General features: G+C 42.7%; 1 protein-coding gene across 3 annotated transcripts in view; it reads right to left on the reverse strand.

The window, feature by feature from the left end:
* Positions 1–27,489, reverse strand: part of frmpd3 (FERM and PDZ domain containing 3) — a 131,586-nt gene that overhangs the window by 74,524 nt on the left and 29,573 nt on the right. The gene's annotated exons all lie outside the window — the stretch shown is intronic.

The raw sequence follows: 27,489 nt of genomic DNA on the forward strand, positions 1-27,489 counted from the left end.
TCTGGCAAACCCAATCAGAAATGTTAAAGAGGGCACAGTCATGGGTGGTGCATAATAAAAGGAGCATGCTCCTCTGCCTCGTAAAAGCCTGGAATTGCTTCTATCTCCATATGGTAAAAATGCCCTAATGCATTTATGATTAGCTGTTCACCTGGTATGCTAAAACCCAGACAGACAAATTAGAGGCCTGTGGATATGAAGTGTCTTGAAGTTCAACAATGTGAGAGTCTCCAGACTCTCCTTTTGGCAATAGAAATGAATTGTAATAATTCTGCAACCAATTCTGCAGAGCTTACTGCAGAATTTGTTACTAACCAACCAAAAGTACAGTAACTCAAGTATTCACACTAGTGCCACAAGCATTTGATGACCTTCATTATGTTAATCTAATGGAAGCCTGAGCTGCAGGGTCTTAAGCCTGTAGGCTACATCCTAACATGCAAAGAGTCAAATATATAATTGCAGGGTTTTTTTTGGTAACACTTTGGAATAACTAATGAATACCATAACATATCATTTCTCAATAATTAACACAAATATTGATATATGTGTGTAAATTATTGAGAAATGATATGTTAGGTAAGGTAAGTTGTACATAATTTTTAAACTCGTTAATGGTGAAATTATTATTTGAAAATGATTAAATAAATTGTAAACAATTTGTTGCTAAATTATGATTTCTGCTTAACCCTTAAAGGAATACCGTCACACCGGTGTGACGGGAATGTTGAGAAATGAACGTTCTAAAGAATATCTGGGTTCATTGAATTCAACATAGAATATTAGAACCTTCAATTGTTGCGGAACTTAGAATGTTCAAAAACCTACACCTTTAAGGGTTAAATAGGCCAGTCTGCGTAGCTTAGATCATTGAAACATTTAGTAAGTGAAAAGTAGACCAACCATACCTAATTCCATATTGAATCAGAGACATGGGGTCTGTCCAAAATGGAAGGCAGCTGTCTGCTGTCTCGTTGCCTTCAGCTCTCTACCGTGGAAATAGCTGCTTACAATCACTATTATTAAAGGCAGCATGAAGGATACATCTACGCTGCCTTCACAATTCGGCAAAAACGAAGGTATCTTAGAAGGCAGCATATCAGAGAAATATTTGATTCGGACATGCCTCAATGCCTCGCTCTCTTGTTGGATATCTTAAAAAGCAGCATTCTTCCCGTTTCGGACAAAGCAATAGCCAGGTGTTGAAGTTCTTTCAAAGAACAAAATGTGCTTTTGAGAAGAAAAGTAACTCTTTGGCTATTTGTGTGATGTATGTGAAATGCTGTGATGAGAGTTTAGAAAAAAATGGTTAGTTGTTGTAAATTGTCAAATAACTGTAAAAAAAACCCATGACAATGAGTGTTGGAAAAGGCGGCAAGCACCATGCAAGGCAAATCAACTCCTGCTGTTGCTGGACGTGAAAAGAAGCCGGGTGCTCTGGGAAATTTGGCAAGTCTGAGTAAGTGTCTGTTGCTTCGATACGCCTTTACGGAATATTGTCTTTCACTGCATTTTACACGTCACAAAAACAGTGTCTTTTATTAATTTGATCTGATAAAATGAATTATTTTCGCCCATACTGACCCTGTTAGTCTGCTAGGGATTATGTTGAGACAGTTTTTTGAGATAAACAGTTTGGCTGTGACCAATCTGTTTATAGATTTAAACCTAATTTGAGGGGAACTCATTGGCTGTGGCTGCCGTGCCATCTGGGGAAGGTTATGCCACTACGTGTGTGGGAGCTTGCCACTACAGAGCAAGAGTGACAAAAGGATCTTGTGCATGCCAGCTTTTTTTAAGCACCAAATTCAAATTCTGCCACACACCTGGTCAAATATGGCAGCCTGTTGATTCAGTCCACTGTTTGCTAGTCCCTAAAGACTGTCCATGTGTTATTTAGCAAGTATTTTGTTGTTGTTGTTGTTGTTGTTGTTGTTGTTTGTTTGTTTTGTTTTCCTGTCTTGGCAGAGGATGCTGTTCTCATGATACTCTAAGGGAGGTCGTTTCAGGAGTTGTAGCTCTGCACCAGACTCGGCTGGATGGATCAAGCTGTGTGTGTTTGTCTAGGACTTCGTGTGTGTGTGTGTGTGTCTCATCTGACGGCTGCCTCATCCAGGCACCTCGCTCTGCACGTGAGTTTGTTTACAGAGCCTGGTGGTAAACGCCTGCTATCTGTCAGAGCCTCTTGTCACACACACACACACACTACACTACACTACACTACACTACACTACACACACACACACACACACACACACACACAAACACACACACACACACACACACACACACACACACACACACACACACCACACACACACACACACATACAGACACACACTCATGTCATTATTACTCATGCTTGATGCATTCTGTCTCATCCACTTCACGTTCCCTCCAAATGACACTTTTTTTTTCAGGCCCCCATATTTTGCACAAACAGAAAAAAAAGGATATTTGCACAGTGACAAAGCAAACTTCTTCACTCTGCCATGTGTCTTCATAAAGAACAGATGGCAGACGCGTTGCTCCCTGTCTCTCACACCTACTGTACACCCAACTTCAGTTGGATGCACAAACCCCTACTCTCTCTCTCTCTCTCTCTCTCTCTCTTTCTCTCTTGCATTCAGAGTACTGCGAGTAAGCACATTGATTGTTGCTGTTGCAGTGCAGCTTGTGTTTGAGTGCTATGCTCCAACGTGGGGAGCAAATCCCTGTAATCAGGACCTTCTATTGATCTTGAGCTGGAAGATAAAAATAACAAAGGCATTTCAGCTGAGCATGCCCAGTGCCAACGATGATGGCAGCAGCGCCCCGTGCTTCAGGAACCGACACGTGTGAGGACATAACACACACACACACACTCACAGACACACACACTCACACACACACACACACACACACACACACACACACACAGCCAATAACAGATCTCTGTTCTCAAGGGTTTTGTTTGCTTTCTACAGCCAGACAAAGGTGCTATTGAGAACCTTCAGCATCCAGGTGAAGTGACAGACTCCGCACATCAGCAAGATGGTCAAGGGAACGTCCACTCAGATCACCCATGAGATCGCCCACTTGTGAAGTGTACAAAACCTAAAAGGGAACCATGGATCTGCCATATTTGGAGTTTTTATCCAACAGAGAAAATAATGACCCTTGACACAAGTATCTGTGTATCTGTGAGTGTGTGTGTGTGGGGTGTGTGTGTGTGTGTGTGTGTGTGTGTGTGTGTGTGTGTGTGTGTGTGTGTGTGTGTGTGTGTTTGTATGTGTTTGCATGTGTGTGTTTGTGTGTGTGTGGGGGGGGCCAACGCAGGCTATCACATGAGAGAGAGAGAGATAGAGAGAGAGAGAGAGAGATGCAAGGTGGAGCATTTGAATAATAGCATTGAGGTCCATCATTTCGATATGCAAACTCAAAGGTATGTAAAAAAATGGAATGGGGGGGGGGGGGGGGGGGGGGGTTTAGAAACGACTTTGACAGGAATTCCAATTACACTGATGCATTGCCCAATACGCCTCCCACAAAAGATATTTAGGAACGGAAACAAACCTCAGCTCTGTCATCTGAAAGAGTTTTTTTTTTCTCGCTCGCTATTACTCCTGAAAGCATATTATTTTGAAATGGCTCAGTGAGACATATTGATTATCACTCCATGCATTTTTCATGGCAATAAATACTGGTGCATTTTCTTTTGTCTAAATGAATAAAAAGCTAAAATGCACGTGGGAAAACCACAACACAATAAGAAAAAGGGCTTCATCTTTTTCATCAAACCCTTATGCTTCGATCTCTCCTTTTCTCTCTCTCACTGTCCCTCTCTCTCATTTTCTCTCTCTCTCTCTGTCCCTCTCTCCTTTTCTCTCTCTCTCTCTGTCTTTCTCCCTCTCATTTTCTCTCTCTGTCTCTCTCTCTGTCCCTCTCTCTTCTTTTCTCTCTCTCTCTTTCTCTCTCTCTGTCCCTCTCTCCTTTTCTCTCTCTCTGTCTCTCTCACTGTCCCTCTCTCCCTCCTTTTCTCTCTCTCTCTCTCCCTCTGTCCCTCTCTCCCTCCTTTTCTCTCTCTATCTTTCCTTTTCTCTCTCTCTCTCTGTCCCTCTCTTTCTCTGTCTCTCTCTCTCTCCCTTTCTCTCTCTCTGTCCCTCTCTCTCTCTGTCTCTCTCTCTCCTTTTCTCTCTCTCTGTCCGCTGTTACACAGGACACTCTATATTCGGGCTGCATTCGAGTAAATTTGCACCTTGTCCCGTCTCTTTCATGCACGACGTACGGCGCCACTCCGCGCCTCGCCAACAAAATCCTCCTGGAAACAGGAGACGCCATTTGTGATCCTCTTTGATGCACCCCGGGCCTCGGTTGTGCGCTGGGCGCCACATGCTGCAGAGGAAGCCAGACAGGCCCCTCTCTCTCTCAGCTCCACTACAGGAGGCTCACTCGGTCAGTTTGGCTGCAAATCACATGTGTGAGGGAATGCAAAGGGAACCATTGTTACAAGGACGTAAGGGACATGGGGGGGAGGGAATTGGCTGACGCACACTGTTGGACACAAATGAGTCACAGCAGAGCATAGCTGTCAACATTGAGCTTTGAAAATAAGGGAGATTTCCCGGGTTTCTTACGCAGAACACGGGAAAATGTCAACATTCGTCCCCCAACGTTGGAAGGGTTGCAGTATTAGTCCGTTTCGCAATTGCAAGCTTGTGCATTGGTCAGCTAAACAATACAACAAAGTAGCCTACTTTATTTACGCCTAACAACAGCCTATATTAATTTGGTCAACTTTATACAGCCCTAGCAAGGCTAAAGTTCTGTAATCGATGCCCATGTGCCCCTGTCATTCTCTCTCCTGCGCCAACAAAATGTGTGCGTTCCAAGTAGCCTAGTGCGTAATTCTTCTTCATAAAGTTGAACAAATGCATTTGGTTATTTTAGAGAAAAATATAAATAGCCTGTCATGCAGTTTATGGGCTACAGTTCAGAGTTTGGAAGTTATGGTAGGCCAACTTGGAGTGAATATACCAACGGGGAATTCTTTCTCTACTCTTAGCTGAGTAGCCTGGTAGGCCGATACACACAGCATGTGGCCGTACACTATGCAGGTGCCACTGAATCGTGTTCTCACGACAACCACACTGTCATCTTAAATAGTCTCACTGTCGCCTTTAAGCAAGCAAAACGATGCTTTGAAAACATCTTTCGCTGGAAGGGCAAGGGGGGTAGCAACAGGACAACAGTACAGAGACTGACAAGTCCGATGGTAGAGTTAATGTCATGAGATAAAATACGGGATATTCACGGGAAAATATTAAAAATGGGAAGACAGCGAGAAAAAAGTTAAAATATGTGAGAAACCCGGAAAAAACGGGAGGGTTGACAGCTATGCAGCAGAGTTTAATGTATTGCAGGTGAAGGTTGATGTTCCACTTCCAAGCCACCTGTACTTCATGCAGGTTGGATTATTGAGAACAAAACAGGGTTGGATTAAGCCAAACTGAAAGTAATTATTTATTTATTTATTTATTTTGTAGTGGAGATCTTCACTGAAGTTCTGCTTTAGTCTAGGATGAGGCCATAGCTGTGCACGGAAAACCAGGCTGTTTTACAGGTTTCTGGGTATTACCATGTGTGTCTTATACAGTGTACAGTATTTCATACATCCAACCAAATTAATCTGGTGTTAGTGATGGCAATAATTAGGAAGTATATTAGAACTTCTCATAAATTCATTATTAGCGATCAATGATCATACAATATATGGTATGGCTTAACCGAACAGTCCTGGTACGTGATTTACTATGCAGACGCATTTATCACCTACAACATAATTAGATTCAATCAAGATCATTAGAGTTTTAAAATCTAGATGGAACTCTGCCCATCTTCAGTAGAGCTCCTCCTTATACAGGTAAGATCACACACACACAGGTTCCGTGTGAAAAAATATCTCAGCAGTCATTTAAATCACAGTTAAGTTACCATAGACAATTCAATCCAAGCTTCAGTTGTCACAGTGATGCATTGTGTAAATATAGAACATAAGGGATGCATTAAGCTGCACTGAGACAGTGATTTGTCATCATGTCTTTGTCTGTGTTGTTGGGAAAGTGTATGCCAAATGATCAAGATAGACAAGATACTGGGAAATGATTGCTATACAATGCGAATGAATAGTGTTTTGTTTTTTTGTTTTAATATTCACTGTGATGTATTTCAAGTAGTGCTTTAGTGACAGACCTGTGTAGGTTAACCCAGAGGAAGTGGTGCATTTCCATCAGTCCCATGACTGACAAAACATGGTTTGTGTTTGCATATGTGGTTATTTGTTGCTTATGACTGTGTGTGTGTGTGTGTGTGTGTCGTGTGTGGTGTATGTGCATGTCCATTCGTATATATATATCTATATATATATATATATATATATATATATATATATATACACAGTATATATTCCCTGGGCCTCTCCAGGTATAAAATCAGCCTCTCTTTGTGCACAAGGTGCCCACCACAGCCCCACACTGACAACCACCAGGGGAGGGGAAGAGAGAACACTTTCCTCCCCGTAATAAGCACTTCCTTTTCGGGTGCTGACTGCTGCGGATCTCCCTGTGCGGTTGTGCGAGTTGTGCAAGTCGTGCGAGTTTGCCCATTCACCACTCACTGCCAGGGATGACGACAGAGGGAGCAATCTGGGCCCTGCGGAGGGGGAATGGCCGCGATCCTGCTGCTTGCTCTATGATTTGGTACAGGATGTACAAAGAGCAGGGAGCTAAGCGAGGCCATCCATTATGCTGGTGCTGCGATAATGACGGAGCCATTTCCCCTTTTTGTCTGTCCCTTCTGGAAGAGCCGTCTGCACAATGAAACCGCTCTGCAAACTCCACCAAATGTAATTGATTTCAACCATTACTGAAAAAGGAGGGATTGCACTAATTTAGAATAAATACTGACTAGACAATGGTCACTAGCGTACAGTGGTGAATAGAAGGATGTGGCTTAAAAGCAACAGTAAGGTTTTTTTTTTTGTTTTTTTGTACATTTTTGTATAGGTAAGTGAGTACGCTTTGTCACATTGAAATGCTTTTTGAATTCAAATGCTTTTTTTTTTTTAAATCACATGTGCGTACACAGCTGCCATTAGCACCAGCATAACCACCGTGTGTAGTTTTCACAGCACTGTGTTGCAAAATATTGTCAAGATATGCACCAGTAAGCTAACTTTTGTCAGTACTCACTGTATACCATTAAGTGTCAACTATACCATTGAAGTACTGTGTGACAAATTCAGCATGCTAATAATGATGCTAATTCAGCATGCTAATAATGATGCAATATGGAAGAGCCATGATTAGGAGAGTTTCCTAGTTGGGTATGATGGGGTATCAAGGCATCAGGTTTAACCTCCGTGTTAAGTGGTCAGTTACGGATCCTCAAACAAAGTCTTTGGTGTGATACACCTACTGGAGAAGTCTTGGGAGTATCACACCAAAGTTAATTGCAAGAAAGTTGCTAACAAAAAAAAGTGTGCTACCCAGACAAGCCTGACAGTTCAGTCCGACTGCTTATTACTTGAGTCTCTCCGTATCCCCAGCAACAATCTGAAAATGCCAAGACGTGTCGTCTGTGCCCAGCTGAGGCTGAAGCTGAGAGGTAGCAGAGAAATGAGAGGAGGCAAAAAACGAGACAGAGGAGATGCACGTCACAGATCATCTGTGTGAATCGCTGCATTGACCAAGGTTTGTGTGTGTGTGTGTGTGTGTGTGTGTGTGTGTATGTGCGCAGAGAGGCGAGTGATTTGTTTGCTTTAATGATGGAGTCCTCACACTCACTCATGCGTTCGGGATGATTCACGCACCGTGGGGCGTGCAACTTGACTCTTGCTTTTTTAGCCTGGCACAGACGCGATCGATCGCTTAAAGCCTTGGTCCCAACACACACCGATTCCATACACAAAATCCATCAGGTGCTTTAATCTTGGTAAAGCAGGGAGCCTGGCTGAGATGTATCTCTCTGTCAGAGGTCCTTGTATAATTAATAGGTTCATTTACAGTTGATAATACATTTATGGATGCTGCATGAATGATTGATGCCATCGCTCCAAGTTCCATCTCAGTGGCCAGCCACTGTGTATAAGTCTTAGCTAAGGAACTGCACCCTCTCCAGAGGCTGAGCTGATGGGCCAAATGGACCGGAAGTGACTGTAGAGAAACTCTCAGCAGGGGGCAAAGAAGAGGAGCTAGTGCAGGCCTCCAAAGGAGTCTGCCTGTCTGTCTGGCTGTCTGATTTTTTTTTCTTTTGTACCCTGTCCACGTCTGCATTGAAGTAAATGAAAGTGCGAGACAATGTAGCAATTGATTGTTTTGACTCTTTCATACAGTATGTTTACACCAACACAACACTCACTTTATGTCGGTCACATCCAGTTTAAACTACAACATGCATACAACATACAACTTACAACATCCACCCATCCATCCATCCAACCAACATCATTCAACACCCATCTATCCATCCACCAATCATACAACATACAGCAACATCCATCTATCCATCTACCAATCCACCAATTTATCCACCAATCCACCCATCCATCCACCCAGCTAGTCCACAGCCACCTCCATCATTCCCCAGACTCTGGGAGACGTACAGCATCACAGCTGAATGGGATACTTTACTGAATGCATTGTGAAGGTCAGATTCTTAAATGACTAGCTGTCTCTGCTCTCTCTCTCTCTCTCTCTCTCTCTCTCTCTCTGTCCTGTGCTTGCAAGGAGGAAGGACACAGGACGCAGTGGTGGCACTCACCGGTAAGCAGTCACACACACACACACACACACACAGGGCCGTGGGAAGTGAGTTTTGGTTGGGGGTGCTGTAGTGGGGGGGGGGGGGGGGGGGTTAAAAAAAGTTATTGTATTTTATTTAAACGATTTTCTCTGTTAATGGACAACAGCATACTGGCATTGCATGACACACAGCACAGGCATACAGTACATCACTGTCAAGAACATTATGGCTACACTACAGAGAAAATGCGACAAAATGTCACAAACCACAGATTGATACTAACGCAAACGAAGTAACCGTCTGCTATCTGACGCTACACTAGTAAGGTAACAAAGTTGCTGTAGCCTTGCACCGAAATCGACGGTGAACACGTGAAATATAAAACTGTTGAACACCAACATTAATAAAAACTTAATAATTATTGAGGCTTCTGACATTTTGTTTAGATCTCCCAGGTCTAATGTAACGTTTTTTTAGTGCATAATAGAATAATAGACGGGGGACGGAGAGCTTCTTTTTTTTCTGATCGTGAGTGGTATGACATATAAATACGTGTGCTTTCCTGGAGCACCCCCACTTCCAATGGCTATGCACACACATACTACACACACACTTGAGTGTCTCAAAAAACATCTCTAGCGGCAGCAGCAGGCCTCAGAGATATCTCACGAGGAGGGAGAGAGGGGACTGGGAGAGGACTGAACAACGGGGTAGTACAGCACAGCCTACAGCCATTTACACATCTCCCTACTTTAACCACGTATACCGCACATCTCCATACTCTAACCATGTATACAACACGTCTCCATACTTTAACCACGTATACAGCACAGCCTACAGCCATTTACACATCTCCATACTTTAACCATGTATACAGCACATCTCCCTACTTTAACCATGTATACAACACATGTCCATACTCTAACCACGTAGCACATCTCCATACTTTAACCATGTATACAACACATCTCCATACTTTAACCATTTAGTGCAGGGGTTTTCAACCAGTGGTCCGCGAGGACTTTGCTAGTGGTCCATGACCATGGATTCATACTGTAGTTTCAATGTGGGAATCAGTATTTTTATTCAGTGGTGGTCATGGGGTTGCATAATTAGTCAGAATGGTGGTCCCTGGTTTAAAATCAGTTGAAAACCCCTGATTTAGTGTGTTTAACAAACTTATCTTCCACCCCATTCAATTGCTATTTGTAATCCACTTTTGCAAAAGATTTTCATTCTCGTTTAACTTGGCCTTCTTTCCATACTCAAGGTTTAGCATACCTGTTTTCCAGGTGCAGTGGATGTTTTACACCCAGCGGCAAATAAATAAAACTTCAACTTGAGCTATACGCTTCGGTGAAGCAGCCCTCGTAGCACACAGGTATAGGCTACACTTTCTCTCTACCTTTCACTGCCTTTCTTTGTTCGTCTCCACTCCCCCACCCCCACGTCTACCTAGAGTGCCCTGCTTCCTGGGAGCTGCCGCCTCAGCTGGGAGTAGGGTGGAGGTAAACAGGTAGAGTTGGTACTACTGTACTGAGTGTGTTTTTGACAGGGGTGGCAACTCAACCTGACAACCTGAAAGCCATTTGTGCGCCTGGCGCCCGGCTGTGGAAGGGGCTGTCGGGAGCCGAATTGCTTCTGACAGGCTGGAGACGACACAGCCATGCCGAGGAGGTAACACTGCTGTTAGAACGCTCTGACAAAAGGGATCCAGAAACTTATCTAGTCAGATAAACTCCTTCAATGCCCTTAAGAACTTACTATGAATCTGCATAGAAGCTTTAGGGTCTTTTAGAGATAATCCCTTAAAATGCAGAAGAGACCAGAGAGAGTTTGATTTACAGTAGAGCTTTCTGGAATCACTTATAAAGTTTCTAAATTATATTATTTAAGGAATAATATTATACACTTAATATAACCCTACCCGAACACAGAAAGTTGCTAGGTCAGTAATTGAGGGCCGCTCAGACAATAGCAGAAGTGCCGTTCGTCATGTTATGAGGTTATATGCCATCAAAATGGTTATAAATAAAACGTTATAATAAGGTAAAACAAAAAACTGTCAAGGGTGCATTTAATGTTTACAAAATACTTCTGTCTTCAACATCTTGTAATAACATTTGCTAAATGTAAAAAGTACATTAAATATGAAATATATTAAGACTTGCACTGTCATTCTATGGTAGCAATATTTATTGTAGTGGTAGTTGTTGTTACGGTCTCATTTGTAATGTAGTTGGAATGACATTCCTCATTTTGTAAGTTGCTTTGGATAAAAACATCAGCTAGATTTATGTAAATTTAAATGTAAAAGTACCCGGCACCAAAGGACACTTCATCTAAAGTGAGGCTAGTTGTGCTTGTGTGAGTCTAACAGAGTTGATGGAGGGACCATGTCTGTCTGCCACAGAACTGCAAAAAGCCCTGGTACCAGACAGAGCAGCGGGAACTCTCACACACTCCAGCTTCTTAGGATGTGTCTCAATCAAAAATGTATCAGCAAACACCTGCACCTTCATTACCATGACCCCCCCCAACCCCCCCGCCCCAACACACACACACACACACACACACACACAAATCTGCAATTCTAGACAAGAAAGATAGTCTCAACTCTCGAAATTCTCAAAGAGAGACTATATATATAGACCCTTTCATCAATAAAAACAAAAACAATGCTTGAACGTTCTATTTGGGCCCCAATCTACTTCCTCTGCATTAAGATAACATATGGAATGTTAAAAAGGAAGTCTTGTGGGGCCAACTATGATGCTGATAATGGAACTCTCTTGAAAGGGTCCATAGAGAGAGAGAGAGAGGGAGGGAGGTTGGAGTGCCTAAATTGCCGCTCACTGTTGTTTCCTCTCCTTGTGCAGCCTTTGTCAGAGTCCCATTAGTTTAGACCGATAATCCCCCCACCCCCCTCCCTCCCACCCACCCTTTCGAATGCCACAGACACTTCAGCATGTTACAGATGGTAACGTTTGTAGTTGACAACAAAAACAGCCCCCTAAAGCTCACACGGGGGCTTTTGCTTTTTAATCCCCGACTCTGTCGTCCCTGCTGGTCCTGTTCCCATCCGCTCCGTTCTGCTCCGTTCTGTCACTCGCCTTGGCAACGTGCCGCGGTGCGCACCCAATTAACGGATTAAACGATGTTCGCTTGATGCGGCAACAGTCGCCACGTTGTCCCCGCAAAACCTCTTGTTGTCCACATTTTCTGGGAAGCACGACTCCTAACGTCCCCTGGGGCACAAGGGTACATTTGTACTCACCTGTCATGCCAGCCACCAGGGTGGAGTCCAGACTGACTGAGTTGTTTTTCACAGCAGCAAACAAGTTAACACTAACAGAAGAAGGCCGTATATATATATATATATATAAATTATATATATATATATATATATATATATATATTTTTTTTTTTTTTTAGACCACAGCAGCCAAGGTTATCTGAGAGCTTGACTTGAGACTGTTTAACACCAAGGGGTTAGCAGATTTCTCTCCTCCTGTCTCTCGACGCGTTTGATCTGTTTCATCTCTGTGGTACTGGGTGACCTAGCGTGTGTTAATCCACAGTGGTGAGAGATAGTAATGCATGGGAAATGGCCTCCTTAGTGCCCTGCAGCGACATAAATCCAAAAATGGGGGGATGGGGAATGGAAGACTGGGGGGGGGGTATGTGTGAGGAGGGAGGGGTTGATTGTGTGTGTGTGTGTGTGTGTGTGTGTGTGTGTGTGTCTGTGCACTGCGTGTGTGTGTGCACTGTGTGTGTGTGTGTGTATGCGTAGGGATACAAATTATCTGCTGCCTCCTCAGCACTCTGCAGTAGACTCAGTCACATCCTCACAGCCCTTCTCATGGCCATAAACATCCCCAGTGAAGGTCTGCTGCAGTGCAGAGAGAAGAGCCCGGCCCCTCACCATGCAGAGAGAAGAGCCCGGCCCCACACCATGCAGAGAGAAGAGCCCGGCCCCTCACCATGCAGAGAGAAGAGCCCGGCCCCACACCATGCAGAGAGGAGAGCCAGGCCCCACACCATGCAGAGAGGAGAGCCAGCCCCACACCATGCAGAGAAGAGAGCCAGGCCCCACCATGCAGAGAAGAGAGCCAGGCCCCACCATGTGGAGACGAGAGCCCAGCCCCACCATGTGGAGAGGAGAGCCAGGCCCCACACCACTGGGAGAAGAAAGCCTGACTCCACACCATGCAGAGAGGAGAGGAGAACCAGGCCCCACCATGTGGAGAAGAGAGCCTGACCACACCATGTGGAGAAGAGAAGAGAGCCTGACCACACCATGTGGAGAAGAGAGCCTGACCACACTGAGCCTCAGCACCTGCTATAGCAGCCATGCAAGGGAAGGGACTGCTCTTCGGCACATGTAAATCTCAACCTGAATACGGTTTAACATCGTTATTTGGATGTTACCTCAGCAACAGGAAACATGACGGATTGAGTTACTCCAATTATTGACATGAGTGCAACTTGATAGTGAGATGAAGGCTGAAATTCAGTGCAACCATGACATTATTTGAGACAATAGATGGAGAGCATGCTTATCAACAAAATGCAGAAAGAGTATGAAACTGCAGAATGCAGAAAGAGTTGTCTTGAAAGCGGCCACATGGTGCTCTTGCACTTGCACTGTATTTAACACAATGGCACGCATGGTATAATGTGGTATTACTGACCTGGTATTAGTGGCACGCATGGTATAATGTGGTATTACTGACCTGATATTAGTGGCACGCATGGTATAATGTGGTATTACTGACCTGATATTAGTGGCACGCATGGTATAATGTGGTATTACTGACCTGATATTAGTGGCACGCATGGTATAATGTGGTATTACTGACCTGGTATTAGTGGCACGCATGGTATAATTTGGTATTACTGACCTGGTATTAGTGGCACGCATGGTATAATGTGGTATTTATGACCTGCTATTAGTGGCACACATGGTATAATGTGGTATTACTGACCTGATATTAGTGGCACGCCTGGTATAATGTGGTATTTATGACCTGCTATTAGTGGCACACATGGTATAATGTGGTATTACTGACCTGATATTAGTGGCACGCATGGTATAATGTGGTATTACTAGGGTTGCAAAGGGACGGAAAATTTCCAGTAAATTTCCTGGAAACTTTCTGGAAACCTTCCATGGGAAGTTAGGCTGGGGAATTTTGGAAATATCCCAAGTTGGAAACTTTCATGGAATTAAAGGAAACTATGAGAATTAATGAGAATTTACAGGAATTAACTGGGGATTTTTGGTAATTCATTCAAACTGCTTCATATACAAACATAAGTATAAACGTTTTGTTTCATAATAAGCAATATGATCTGTTCGTTCGTATTTTCGCTTAGCTTAGCATAAGATGCTAGCTAGCATGCTAGCGGGAATGCGTATGGTTTACTAGCATGCTAAGCTAGCAACAGTGACACCACTGAACTGGCCAAGGTACACCGGGCCACTCAACAACAAAATCCAATTGGTTGGAACATTGACTGACTATTGCTTTGTCCAGTCAGAATCCCAGAAAATGGGTAAAACAAATAAAGTAATTAGAAAAAATGACATAACATATCCACCCAAAACTCAGATTATGATTTTTATAAAGTTGTCCAGCTAAATCACACCAGCAATATGACCATATGGTTATTAACCGTTCTGGTAGACCTTATGCAAAATGACGTACACCCATTTAAAGGGAAACTTGGCAGGATTTCCCCCTCTGCTGGAGAAATTGTGCATTATGCTATTTCAAACTGTGGAAAAAGGTATAACGATAAAGCACATGGATTTGTTTACAAGCTAGCAAAACGGTTAGCATAAGTTCGGCAGACAATGTGGATGTTACAAGGTAAGAAACACGATTTAAAACGAGTTTCTTGTTTCTCACTTCTCTTTCCGGGACGGTAGTCTCAATGTTGCAAGGTTGGTTTTCCGCCTGGGGACGCTAGGGGCAGCGGGAAAAGTCACCATCCCGGAACAGGTCATTTAACCATCCAAATGATTTCTAAACGGGTTTATTAAGTTGAAATAGTTGCCAAGTTCCCCTTTAAATGAGGACAAAAGTGGCGACAAGCCCACAACTGGGCAACTCTATTCGCGAACTTCCCCCAGTTTCACAACAGTTATTCCGCCATGAGATGACGTTCACAATTACGTTTTCACTAGGATTTTTTTCCCCCATGCGCCAGAACGCACCATAGATTTCCTTTATGTCTAGTAGCCTATGCCGATTCCTGTGTGCATGTGATTGACATATGTGCAGTGTAGAAATTCCTAATAATGTGGTATTACTCTCCTGGTATTACTGGCTGTGCATGGTATAATGTGGTATCACTGGCCTGATATTCCTAGGTCATTTTTGGATTAAAAAAATACATATCGTAGCACCTTTAAATGCTCCAAAATGTGCACCATTATTAGTCAAAATCTGGACCATTATTAGTCATTTGAAAAGGTCAACCTCAAGTGAATATGAAAAAAAAAAAAAAACTATCGGCTAGGCTATTTGCATGTGGGTTGGATAGTTTGTGGAATTATGCAGTATCAGGGGTAAAGAAAACCCAGGTAAAAAGTAGTATACTTTAGTGTGTTAGAAATATGATTAAAGTATAGTATAAAGCAAGTATGCTTACACTTTTTGTACTTTATGTAAAGTATGTTTAATGTGTACTTTTAGAAAGTATACTTCAAAGTAGATGTTATTAAGTTCAACTTAAGTGTACTAAAATTAAATATACTTATTGTGCAAAGTGTTTTTGTAATGTACTTTTAAAAGTGTACTTTGTTGTTAGTGTATTTTAAATGGTAAAGAAGTTTATTTAGTTTAAATGTGTTAAATTGCTAATACTTAGAGTTGTAATATAGTGTACTTATGGAAAGTATATTTTTTTGGTAGGCCTAATACATTGTTTGTATAGTTTCATAGTCATCTCACCTTTAATAAAATACTAATGGCCTGATATGTCAGCCGCATGGATGGCAATGTTCAATAACCTAGCCTAGACACACTGATCTATCAGTTTTGGTCATCATAGCCTATACGTTTGTGATGTAGAGGTTGTGAGAGGATGAATGTGGCATTTTGTTAAATTTATAGGCAACACAGTTAAATTCATAGGCAGTCCAGTTGACATTCATAACATGGCTGTTTGAATTTGAAATGGAGTGGGCGGATCTGTGCATCTTTCGAGCAAAACGTGGTGTGAGCAAACATTAACGTTATTTTATACAGTCTATGCTTGTAACTTTATTTGCAAGACAGATGGACTGTAGAGACCAGAAAATGCATACGTTTACGGTCTGTATAAGGTTACAGGTTTGTCCAAATTAAAGATACCATAAATTCTAGTCATGCCAGAGACGTTGGTCCTACAGAGCCAGAAGGACTCGTCATATGAGATAAAGGGCTGAAGCCAGTTGGATCTAAAGTGCCAAGTTATTCGTTATCAGGTTATCGTTACCCAAAGCATATTGTTAAATGATTCTGATGTAGCTTACTCTTTATGACCTTCGGTAGTCTTTGGAGAAGTTAAATTGATGGCTTAGCAATCTTTCAAGAGTTTGTTTTTATCCTTGCTAGTACAAGCTAGCAATGCCAGATCACGTAAGCTAATTTAGCTAACGTTAACGTCATAAACGTCGACCCAGATCCCTATCAAGAAGAAAACTACATTAGCCTGCTTTGTGTTTGTGGGATTATTGACAAACGTTAGACAAACTATGATGGAAGAAAGTGTGTTCTTTACTAAGCAACATTTGCCTAAAGTTCACCAATGTTCTCTAATATTATGTGTGGTGTAGGCTACCTCACAGAAAGGAGGATGGTGCTAGGCTTCACACTTCACATTCATTAGGCATGCTAATGACATGGTAGCTGTTTCTTTCTTTAATCGTGGAGACATCTTTTAAAATGAGTCTACAGGACAAATTACATGCATTTTATGAAGTAGAACGTTTTTTTCCACCATTGATATTAGAGGGGGAATTAAACCTGGTGTTCTACTAAGTTAGTGCTATGAAGCTTAGGCTACATGATTGATATTATCCCTTGGTTTATGCGATAGATTTAGATTTTTTTTAATTATTTGTGTTTGACAGAGCATTCAAGTTCATTTCATGGTAGTGTTTGTAATTTACCTAGTTTTAATCTGTAGCCTAACTATGTTTTTACAGGTGTTCCTGGACAGTTTTGAAACCGAGATGTCTGAACGCCTCAAATAATCAGCAGTAAAGGTAAATATTCTTCATCCAGGACCTTGCCCCATTACTCTTAAAGCATAACTCAAGCCAAAATGCAACCTAGGGTCTTTTTGTGAATGTACCTGAGTCAAACTTTCGTTTGAAAGCATAATTAAGTCAGAAGCGCCACCATTAGGCTTGACTGTATTGTCGTTTCTGGGTCAAATGCCATTTTGAATGGGAGTCGTAGGGGCAGAACTATTTTGATACATGATTTTGATTCATGCATCAAAATAGTAGGCTAGTGCCCCTACGACTCCCATTTAAAATGCCATTTGACCCGAAAACGATAATGGGGTTGTATTGGAAACAAAGGAATCTAAGGTAATCAAATGCAGAAAACAGGGTGGTTGCACTCATATCGGTGCCAAGGTGCACAACACTTTAAGGAAAGACTACCTGGCCAGGTCTACCCATACCAGGATGGCAAACAGATGGTGTCAATACCAATTTGACCCATAAAAAGTAAATGTCAAATAGGTACAGACCAGCGCTCCAAACAGCCACTCGAAAAATATATGCATGTGAAATAATATAATATGCCCAAATGCATGTTTTATCGCGTTACCACATCCAACTTGAAAAGATATGCTCAAGAGATCCATAACTTTCAGAAAAATGTTTTACTTTTGTTATGGATGAATATTATGTTTTGTTTTCATTCATGTCAATAAAATGTTTTTCTCATAATCAAAGTGTAATTTGTCATGTAACAGAATAGGTAGGAGAGTACTAATAGTACAAATTTAAATCACACTAATATTATACCTAAATTGCATGCCTTTATAATGCTTAAAGTATCTTAAGACTATACTTTTATTAACATAACTGCAAACTTTCAAGGCACTTATTGTAGTCAGGAAGTACATTTGAAGTTAATTTAAAATATTACAGAAGCATGCCAGATGAATAGAAATGAGGATGATAAGAGTGTATTCAAAATACACAAATACACTATTATTAGTTATACTGTAATGCCTTTTAAGTACATTTCCAATACACTTGGGATGTTACAAAATTGTACTGTGACTGTGTTCCGAATGCTCATAAAATCTTTTTGTATAATGTACTTAAGAAGACTTAAAGTTTGACAAAAGTTGTTCCATTTTAGCACACTAATTACACTCAAAGTATAGTCAAGTTGGTATTAAGTTGAACTTAATACATAATTCAATACACTTAATTACACTTGGATTTGACGAAAAAAGTACACACTGTACTTAGTACACTTTCAAAAAGTATACTTTTAATAAAAAAAAATTTACCTGGGAATGCTGGGCCCTTTCCAACTGATCAGTCTGCACATCTGGCAGCAACTAGTGTGCACAATAGAAGAGATCAAAGTATGTGTGTGTGTGTGTGTGTGTGTGTGTGTGTGTGTTTATGAATGAAAAGCACACGTGGGTGTTGTATGCAGTCTCAGGAGGCCCAGGATACTGCCAGAGGCATTTGAGATGGAGGCATTTGAAACGGAGGCAATAGGGCGGTGCTGGAGATGGAGGGAGTAGAGCGGTGTTGGTGTTGGGGTGCTGGAGATGGAGGGAGTAAGGCAGTGTTGGTGTTGGGGTGCTGGAGGCAGGAGAGAGGATCCATCCGTACACCAAGGCGGGCCAGTTCCCCTGCTGCTGCGCTTCCCAGATGGGACCAGGGTGTGAGTAAGCGATGTGATGCCCGCCTCGGCTCAGGCCCACTGGGGAGAATACCCCTGGAGAGCCAGAGCCTGCTGGTATGTTATTAAGAGATCTTTCTCCAGGTTGGTTTTCCATTTGGCAGCAGGGATTGCTGGGTTTGGGGCTGGGTATGGCATGGCAGGACTGGGCAATCACAATCAGCCTCCGTTCCTGACACATTTAGTTCCCATAACTCTATTTCTATGGCTCCAAAATAACAAACCCCAATTCCAGTAATGAAGATAATGGACACTGCTATTGTCATAATATCGCCATTGTCAATGCCACTCAAATTGTGCATGATGTGTGTGTGCATGTGTGTACTGTATGTGTCTGTGTGTCTCTGTGTGTGTGTGTGTGTGTGTTTGGGGTTTAGAAAAGACACAGATATGTTTTTGCTAATTAGGATTAACATGAAATATGCTCCAGTTCATTTTACCCTGATGGGTTAAAAAGCTTTGCTGCCACAATTATCTTATTATGTTGATATTGGGGGGGGGGGGGGGGGGGGGGGGGTGTAAAGATATCCCCCTTCTCACTCCCACTTCCACAGCCTACCCCCCTTCCCCTGAAAACGATGGAAATGTCAAGCGAAAATAATCATGCAAGATACTCGGATAAGCCTATACCGAATGCAATTACTTTAATGTGAGTCAGTGTAATGTGATCATGTATGCCGCTAGCATGAGGCCAATTTCAATCCATTTGGCCTGGAACAATGCAGAGGAGAAATTGCCAGGGAGGCTTCTGCAAACCCAATGTTACAGCACTGATGAAGCGGAGGTCTTCCTCCTCCATTGCACACGTCATGTAGAAAGTGCGTGGTGGGTTTGACAACTGAAGCCCTATCAGGAGAAATTCATTTGGAAGCCAAGATGAGAGCGTTTACTGCATGCTGTAAAGTGGCCCTTTATGTGGAATATGGAAGTAGACTTCCCAATAATGAGGGTGACAGTGACTCCGTGTCTCTTGAGAATTGATTGACACTGCAGATTCTCTGGATTCTGAAAGATGGCAGTGGTCTTTAGTCTGCTGTCTAATCTTTCTTACTGCTTCTCTCTCTCTCTCTCTCTCTCTCTCTTTCTCTCCATGAGACCTCCGCAATGAGACAGTAGACAGTAGCTGACACGTGTCTCTAAAGTATAGGTGGAAGCAGCAGGTTTTCGCAAACCCTTGACAGGGATTATTAAAAATACGTTTATATCACCCCTAAACAACTGCAACAACAAACACAACAACAACAATAACTAAAACCCAACAGAGACTAAATCCTTTCTTTCTCCAGGACACGGCTTCTATAGCTTCTGGCATCCATACCTTATCTTTGGCTCTGAGGGAAGTGCACTCACACCTCAACACAAAACAAACATCATGTCAGGAGAACGCCAGGTTTTGAGTGACTTCAAAGGGGCGTTTGGCTTGCCAAAAATAGCCCCTTTTTAATGCTATAAAAGCTTTCCTCCCGTTGCAGCCACGGGGGCTGTATGCAGCACTGAAACACTAGAAAACCCAGGTGCTATGCGCTAGTGTTTGATTAGCATAGTGTCTCTGTACACATGAATGGTTGTGATTAACAAAAGGGCTCAGCATTTCCATATTCATATGGCAGGACTGGCGATGATGTTGGACATGATACAAAGATGGATGTAGAGTAAATTGAGGAGAAATCGGTTGGTCTAAGACAGTATGCTTATAAATATAGAAAAGAATGCACACCCTCCGAGGTGCTGGCAAGGGAAAATAAACTAAGAAAAAACTGTGTCGCCGCACACTCTATCTCTTAATTTTTTTATTCCAACGTTTCGGCCTGTCAGCCTTTGTCAAGGTTCCTAATGTGGACACTAGCAAATCCAGTCTTAAAGCATCAGGTGTCAATCAAGGGTACTCTGGGTATCTCACCAGGTGTGTAATCAAGCTATGTCCACACAATCAATTATGATGCACTTAACCACAACATACAAAGGGAGCCTATCATTAAGACGATTACAGAAACAATAGTGTTCATAAATTACAATATTTACAAAATTGACAAAACAGTCAGCATACCATATATCCAACAAGTTATATTATACACATTCTGTCTTTACCTAATTCATCATAGTCACTAATTACAGTACATCAAATGTATGTTTAGTACAAATACCCAATATTGATACTTTCAATCCATTCAACACTTTCAAACATGTCTAAATGAAGTTTATTTTAAATAAAAGGTCTCAAATCCAGTTTTTCATTCAGACCATTGGGTCTTAGAGTCCGTAGATGTGAAATCCAAAAAGCCTCCCTCTTTAGTAAAATTGTTTCAAAGTTCCCTCCCCTCTTAGGTTGTTGCACCTTTTCAACCCCTGTGTATTTTAAGGATGATATTGGGTGATTAAACTCCATAAAATGTTGGGCCACAGGATAGATGCTATTTCGGCATCTTATGGTACTTCTGTGTTCCACAATCCTCTGTTTTAATTCCCAAGAGGTTTTCCCTGTTTCTGAGACAGTATGCCCCCATTAAGGTGTGCACACAAGCAGAGTGTGAAATTAGACAACTCATTAAGAAAAACACCTACTCCACACTAACACTTCTGAGTTATTTGTTCATTCATATGAAAAAGAAAAAAAAAACACAGAGATTTTACAATGTGTGACACCACAGTATGAGATGAGGTGGAGGCTGAATGTACCCAGTTAGGGAGGACTGGGCAGAGATATGAGTTGACCAGGGGCAGCCATGGCCTACTAGTTAGCACTTCGGACTTGCAACTGGAGGGTTACCGGTTCGAACCCCGACCAGTAGGCACGGCTGAAGTGCCCTTGAGCAAGGCACCTAACCCCTCACTGCTCCCCGAACGCCGTTGTTGTTGCAAGCAGCTCACTGCACCGGGATTAGTGTGTGCTTCACCTCACTGTGTGCTGAGTGTGTTTCACTAATTCACAGATTGGGATAAATGCAGAGACCAAATTTCCCTTACGGGATCAAAAGAGTATATATACTTATACTTATACTTAGACAGCCAGCGCACAACTGTCTGTCCCAACGGACCAGACAGAGCCAAGACTCAGACACCAAAGGAGGGGATTTCGCCTAAAATAACCCAATCAAACAGCAGTCAGAAAAAAATCAAACATCATGAGAGGAAAGGAACTCCTTTTGGGAGCTTGAGATGAGTTGAGCACCCACTGCAAATGCATCAGCAGACTTTCTTGCAAATACCTGACTTGCAAGTATTATAACCCAAAGTGCTGGACTGTTCTTATCAACATAGATAGAGGGAGTGTCCCGAAGGGGCCAGTGACTGCGAGAATTCTCGCTGGAGTGGAGAAGCTGATAAAGATAGCCAAAGACGTGACCAGAAAGACTGGAGTCGGAGACCTCGGTCTGTGTGGACAGCTGAACAACGTCACACAGTGATAGAGGTTCATATACTAGGAGAAGAACATACAGATGCCTCATTAGAAGAGAGCGGCTGCCAGTCCTAACACTCAAGTGCTCCTACTCACAGAGGTGCCGACATGAATGCAGAGCATTCCGCTTTCGACATTCAATTGACCGATCCCAAGCCCCTCCTCCCATTGTCAGTCCCATAGTTACTGTTGCTAAGTCGGACAAGTTTGCAGGAAAGTGTGCGAGAACGCGTGTTCAACATGGGGACGCAGCACCCCCATTTAGCCGAGTGCAACAGTGTATGCTGGATTTCTGGGCGTCAAGTAATATTGATATATTCAAAAAACAGAGGTCAGAAAGGCCTTCAGTATGCAGAAGGACACATTCACAATGTCCGCTGTCATCAACGAGGTGGAACACCACAAATTGAGGACAAACAAATCCGGTGTCATGGATCTTAATGGGATGCATGTTAACTGGATAAACAATTAGCACGTTATCCCGAGCAGGTAGTTTACCTTATTTGCTGCAGATGTGACTCTGATTCAATAAACAGGTCTGTGCGAACATATGGTGTTGACGTGTCCATAACAAAATCTAACCATATTTCGAGGATTACTGTAATAGAAGACGGGACCAAGTGCTGCAGATCCAATTGCACTAGACTTCATCAGTGCCCGCTTATGCTATAATTAATTTAAATGTGGGCAATGTAGTAGCCTAGGTCTAGGCTAATATTGGAGATTTTGAGACTGCATAGCATAGTTTTGAATCTGCACATGATTCGATCTGTAGAAGACATTGGTTATCTCTCGTTCAGCCATCAATAATGCATCGCAGTAGGCTATTATTGCGTTTGTTCAAAAAATGATCATTAGCTTATTTCTGTGAACAGTCTTCTATCCCAAGTTAAACATGGCAAGGTAGCAAAGCTGAAAGTATTCTTGTTGTGTGTAAGGCGATACGTGATTAAAGGTGTAGCCTTTTTTGTGTCTTCCAATCGTATGAATGTGCAAGTTCAGTTCCTGCAAGGTAGGTATAATGTTTTGCGTAGGCTTATGTTGACGTTTCAACAGTGGAAACCAGATTTGGTTATGTTTTTGTGTGTGGTTATGAACACAAATAAAGGGAACATTTTCATACACACTCAGATTTCTTTACTGAAAAGTAGCAGCTTATCCAAAGTTATGCAAAGTTAGGCCTATGTGTGTTAACGTTTCACACGGTCAGGATATCGGATGTCACTTCTACAAGTATCCCAGGCTTATCTTTTAACCTTTTTGAGCTCTTTAGTTATTTAGTTACTTAGGCTACTCGCAAAAGAAGCATTATAGCATTCGCATAACCGGCGTATTGTCATACAGAATGGACACTAGAAAATTCAAAATTGACCGAGGTTGACCGAGGTCCTTCGAAGTCCTCATTGTGACATAGTAAAAGGGGGCGGGGCTTGGAATCGGTCAATTACATAAAATGTTATTGTTTTCATCGCAGCCCCGCACAGCACACCAGTGTCGAACTTTGCCACCGCCGCGTCAATTGCGTTTGAGTTCTATTTTTGTCGGCTCCGTTCAATAAAACCCATTGTTTATTCAACGCTTGTCAGTTAAAACATGTTGGCACTGATGGGCGTGATAAGTGACAGTGCTCTCATGCAGACGCCTATTTGTGGAGCACTTTAGGGATACTCGGACTGGAGATAACTGGTAGCTGGATACCCCACAACTTTGTATTCCCTTGCTAACTCAGAGGTCCCATCATGAAAGTTATAATATTATTTGTAATGCTTGGAAGTGTGATGATGTTTGGTTCATAGGTATGAGAGTGTGATGATGATTTTTGGTTCATAGGTATGAAAGTATGATGTTTTGGTTCATAGGTATGAAAGTGTGATGTTTTGGTTCATAGGTATCCGAGTGAAAACAAGTCCAAAGTCCTGACAGTGCTAATACCCCTCAAAAGACAACAAGGAACTTTAAAAATTAGATGAGACCTGTGAAGGCTCATTAATTGGAAGAATAAATGATTGAAGGATTCATCCATCCATTCATCCATCCATCCTCTCCTTAGTTCATTCATCCATTCATTCTTTCTTTCTTTCTCACTCACTCGATCAACACAAGTTATTTTCATCAAGGAACAAGACGACTTTAATGTGTTAGATGTTCAAACAGAATTGAGGTTTATCTTCAACTTTAGTTTTACATTTCTGGAGTTTTTTAAGGAAATTATAATGGCTGGTGTATCCAGAAATATTTCAGATGCATTTTATGGCATTTGCAAGCATGAGAGAACATTATCAAAGACATCAAACTTGGTCATGGATATTTAAAACCTCGCTCAAAGCCCGCTGCAGCAGCTTTATAAAGTTACACATAATTTCCCTGTCTTATTTGATATGGTCTGTGGCCCCTCTTTCAAAAACAAGCAGAAATGACTTTGGGCTGCTCATTAGACTGTGCTGTTGACCTATTCCATCTCATCTGGGTTCGCTGAGGAACTTGCCGTGTCATAATGGAATTGGCCGAGGAGACGGTCTCCCCTGGCGGTGAGCAGCTTGACGAGTCTCTCTGATGCGCCGGTATGCATCTGAGCAGATGTAGGACACCTCTGTGCCAGGTTGGTGTTACAGTAAGAATGTTCAGATGCACTATGTCATTAGTGTGCTTTATTGTTTAGATTCACTATGTCGTGAGTGTGCTTTATTGTTCAGATTCACTACGTTGTGAGTGTGCTGGATTGAAATTCAATTATGTTTATGTTTGTATTTGAACCTAAAGTTTCACGCGTGGACATTGAGTGTGAGTGTGTGTGTGTGTGTGTGTGTCTTTGTGTGGTCTGTGTCAAAAATGGCACCACCACAATTGCTCTGCAGAAAACAACTTTGTGTAAAAACTTTAAACCCATTCAGTCATTTTTATTGCAGGCATAAACCCATAAATCGGCCCTTATTAACTGCACTCAGATTGCTAGGCCTGATTTGTGTGGACAGCAGACTGTGTACAGTAACTTCATTACTCGCTAGGAGCCAAAAATCCCCCTCCAAGCATTTCCCATTTGTTTCGGCCCCTTCACGCTGGTTTGTGTGCGAATTCACTCACTGCTTCATCTGTGTGTTTTCGTTGCGTCAGCATGTTTGCCAGGTGTTTGGACGTACGTGCGTGCGTGCGTGCGTGCATGCGTGCGTGTGTGTGTGAATGTGTGTCTGTGTGTGTATGTGTGTGTGTGTGTGTGTGTATGTGTGTGCCATGTGCTGACTTGCAGGAGTGATTTCCTCATTAGTTACAGGCAACAGGCCTCATTAGAGGAGACAGATTCCTATCTAATCTGACGACCGGAGCCGAGACTATGATGTGCTTTAGGTAAGTAGTGCGAATCCACAGAGACGGCATGGTGCCAAACATCACACTCACACGCACACGCACACACACACACACACACACACACACACACACACAGTACAAAGCCATGTCACCCACCTGGGACTGGCAGCATTCATATTTAATCCCATACATTCTTAATAAATACGCTTCACCGTAACTCTCAGATGTAAAAATCTGCAGATTCTCTAAAACACGATTATGTTTCGGGTTGTAGGCCCAAGAGGATTCATCTGGCTCGTCTAGAACATGCCAACCTTCCGGATCACAACAGTGAGTGAAAATAAGACTAGTGTATTGCCACCACGGCGCAGATTGATTGCGACACCATGTGCCCAGTTGGCACGGGGCAGCACAAACAAATCTTGCGGCCTGTTCAGATACCCACGAACAATTTGTGCCCACAAGCCACACACATGTTGTTTTGCAAACTTAAAAAATCTGCATCAACGCATCAGACCCCATTTGATGCTAATGTGTGAATTCCGATATCAGGCCTGCAGTTATGTAGTTGCATTACTCACTGTAGTGTTTTTTTTTATTATGTTTGTTCTGTCATCACAGTTCAGTCCACCTGGATTGCAGGTCAACTGTGCGTCGAACATCATGTCAAATATGACACCCCTGCCTCGGTGCTCACATGGTGTGTTTAAGTGTAGAAACTGCTGCATTGCCGACTAATGGTGACTGTGTGTGTTGGGAAAGATTGAGGCAACTGCAATCGCAGAATTAATCACAGTGTACAGCCAATGATGGCAATGAAGTTCCTGCACCCCTCCCCCCTCCATCCCCCCACCCCAACTCTCTCTCTCTCTCTCTTGCATAAAACCCCCATCAATTAGGGGCCATAAAGTTGCCACAGTGAATCAATGGCTCCCTTCTCTATCTCAATTTCTGAGGCGTCCATCAGAGGAGAGACTCCATTGGCTGCTAATGTAATTGGGCCGTGGGCGTACGGTCAGTCGGAGGGGTCCTCTCGGCATAGTCCATCCATCCGCCTGCTCGCTCTCTCTCTCTCTTTCTATCTCTCTCTCTCTCTTTCTCTCTCCCTCTCTCTCTCTTGCTCGCTACATTCTTTCACTCACTCACTGGCTCGCGTGCGTCACCGTGGAGAGGCGAGCAGCAGAGTGGCGGCGGCAGCAGCAGGCCGCGGGTTGCGTAAGCAGACAGGAGGAACAGGCGGAGCAAGAGGAGAGCAGCGTGTGGAGGGGGTGGAGGAGGATGAGGAGGAGGAGGAGGAGGAGGTGGGGCTTTGGAGAGCCAATCTAGAGACACATGGAGGCCAGCTGTGTGTCATAGATTGAGAGAGCGGGAGCCCTGCTTTTTATAATGTTCATCTCTCATCTCATCTCCTCTTAGCTATGTGTAGTCCTCCTTTCTCCTCCATTCTGCCACAGCACATGTAAGCTGTGAGAGAGTTGCTATGCAGCCAGGGAGGGCGCCGTACATGTCACACTGCTCTGCCTGTCAAATTTAATGACGTGTTGTTCACTAACAGCATTGTGGAGGCACCAGGGCATGCTGGCAGAGCTCATTCTTACTTTGCTCAGTGTACTGTACACGTGACGTGGGGCACTTTAAAAAATGGCATCTCACTATTCTCCTGGTGAGAATTTAAGTGTTTGATGACGGACATGTTTGCTATGTTGGCAATGGCATGCACATGACATGAGAGAAAGAGCTATTTGAAATGGTTAGTGTTTCAACAGCAGCCAAATTCAAATATCTAACATGGAACGAGAGCAGGGTTTACATGTAGTGGAGGAAATCTTTGCCTCTAGAGCTATAGTCTATATGGAATCAAGCATTTTACGCGTTCATTTCACTACTTTATTCTTGTAATCTGACAAATTATGTTGCCAGGCAGACGTGAGCCTGTTGGTGACCTGGGAGAACAAAAAATCCCTCACAAAATGTTCTAAGTGTGTGTGTGTGTGTGTGTGTATGTCAGTGTTTTATTTCCATCGAGCCAATTAAGATTCAAATGAGGTCCTTTGCAAGGCCGGTGGCTTGTTG

Source organism: Alosa sapidissima, chromosome 20 (assembly GCF_018492685.1).
Source record: "Alosa sapidissima isolate fAloSap1 chromosome 20, fAloSap1.pri, whole genome shotgun sequence".
In the NCBI taxonomy this organism is placed as follows: Eukaryota; Metazoa; Chordata; class Actinopteri; order Clupeiformes; family Clupeidae; genus Alosa; species Alosa sapidissima.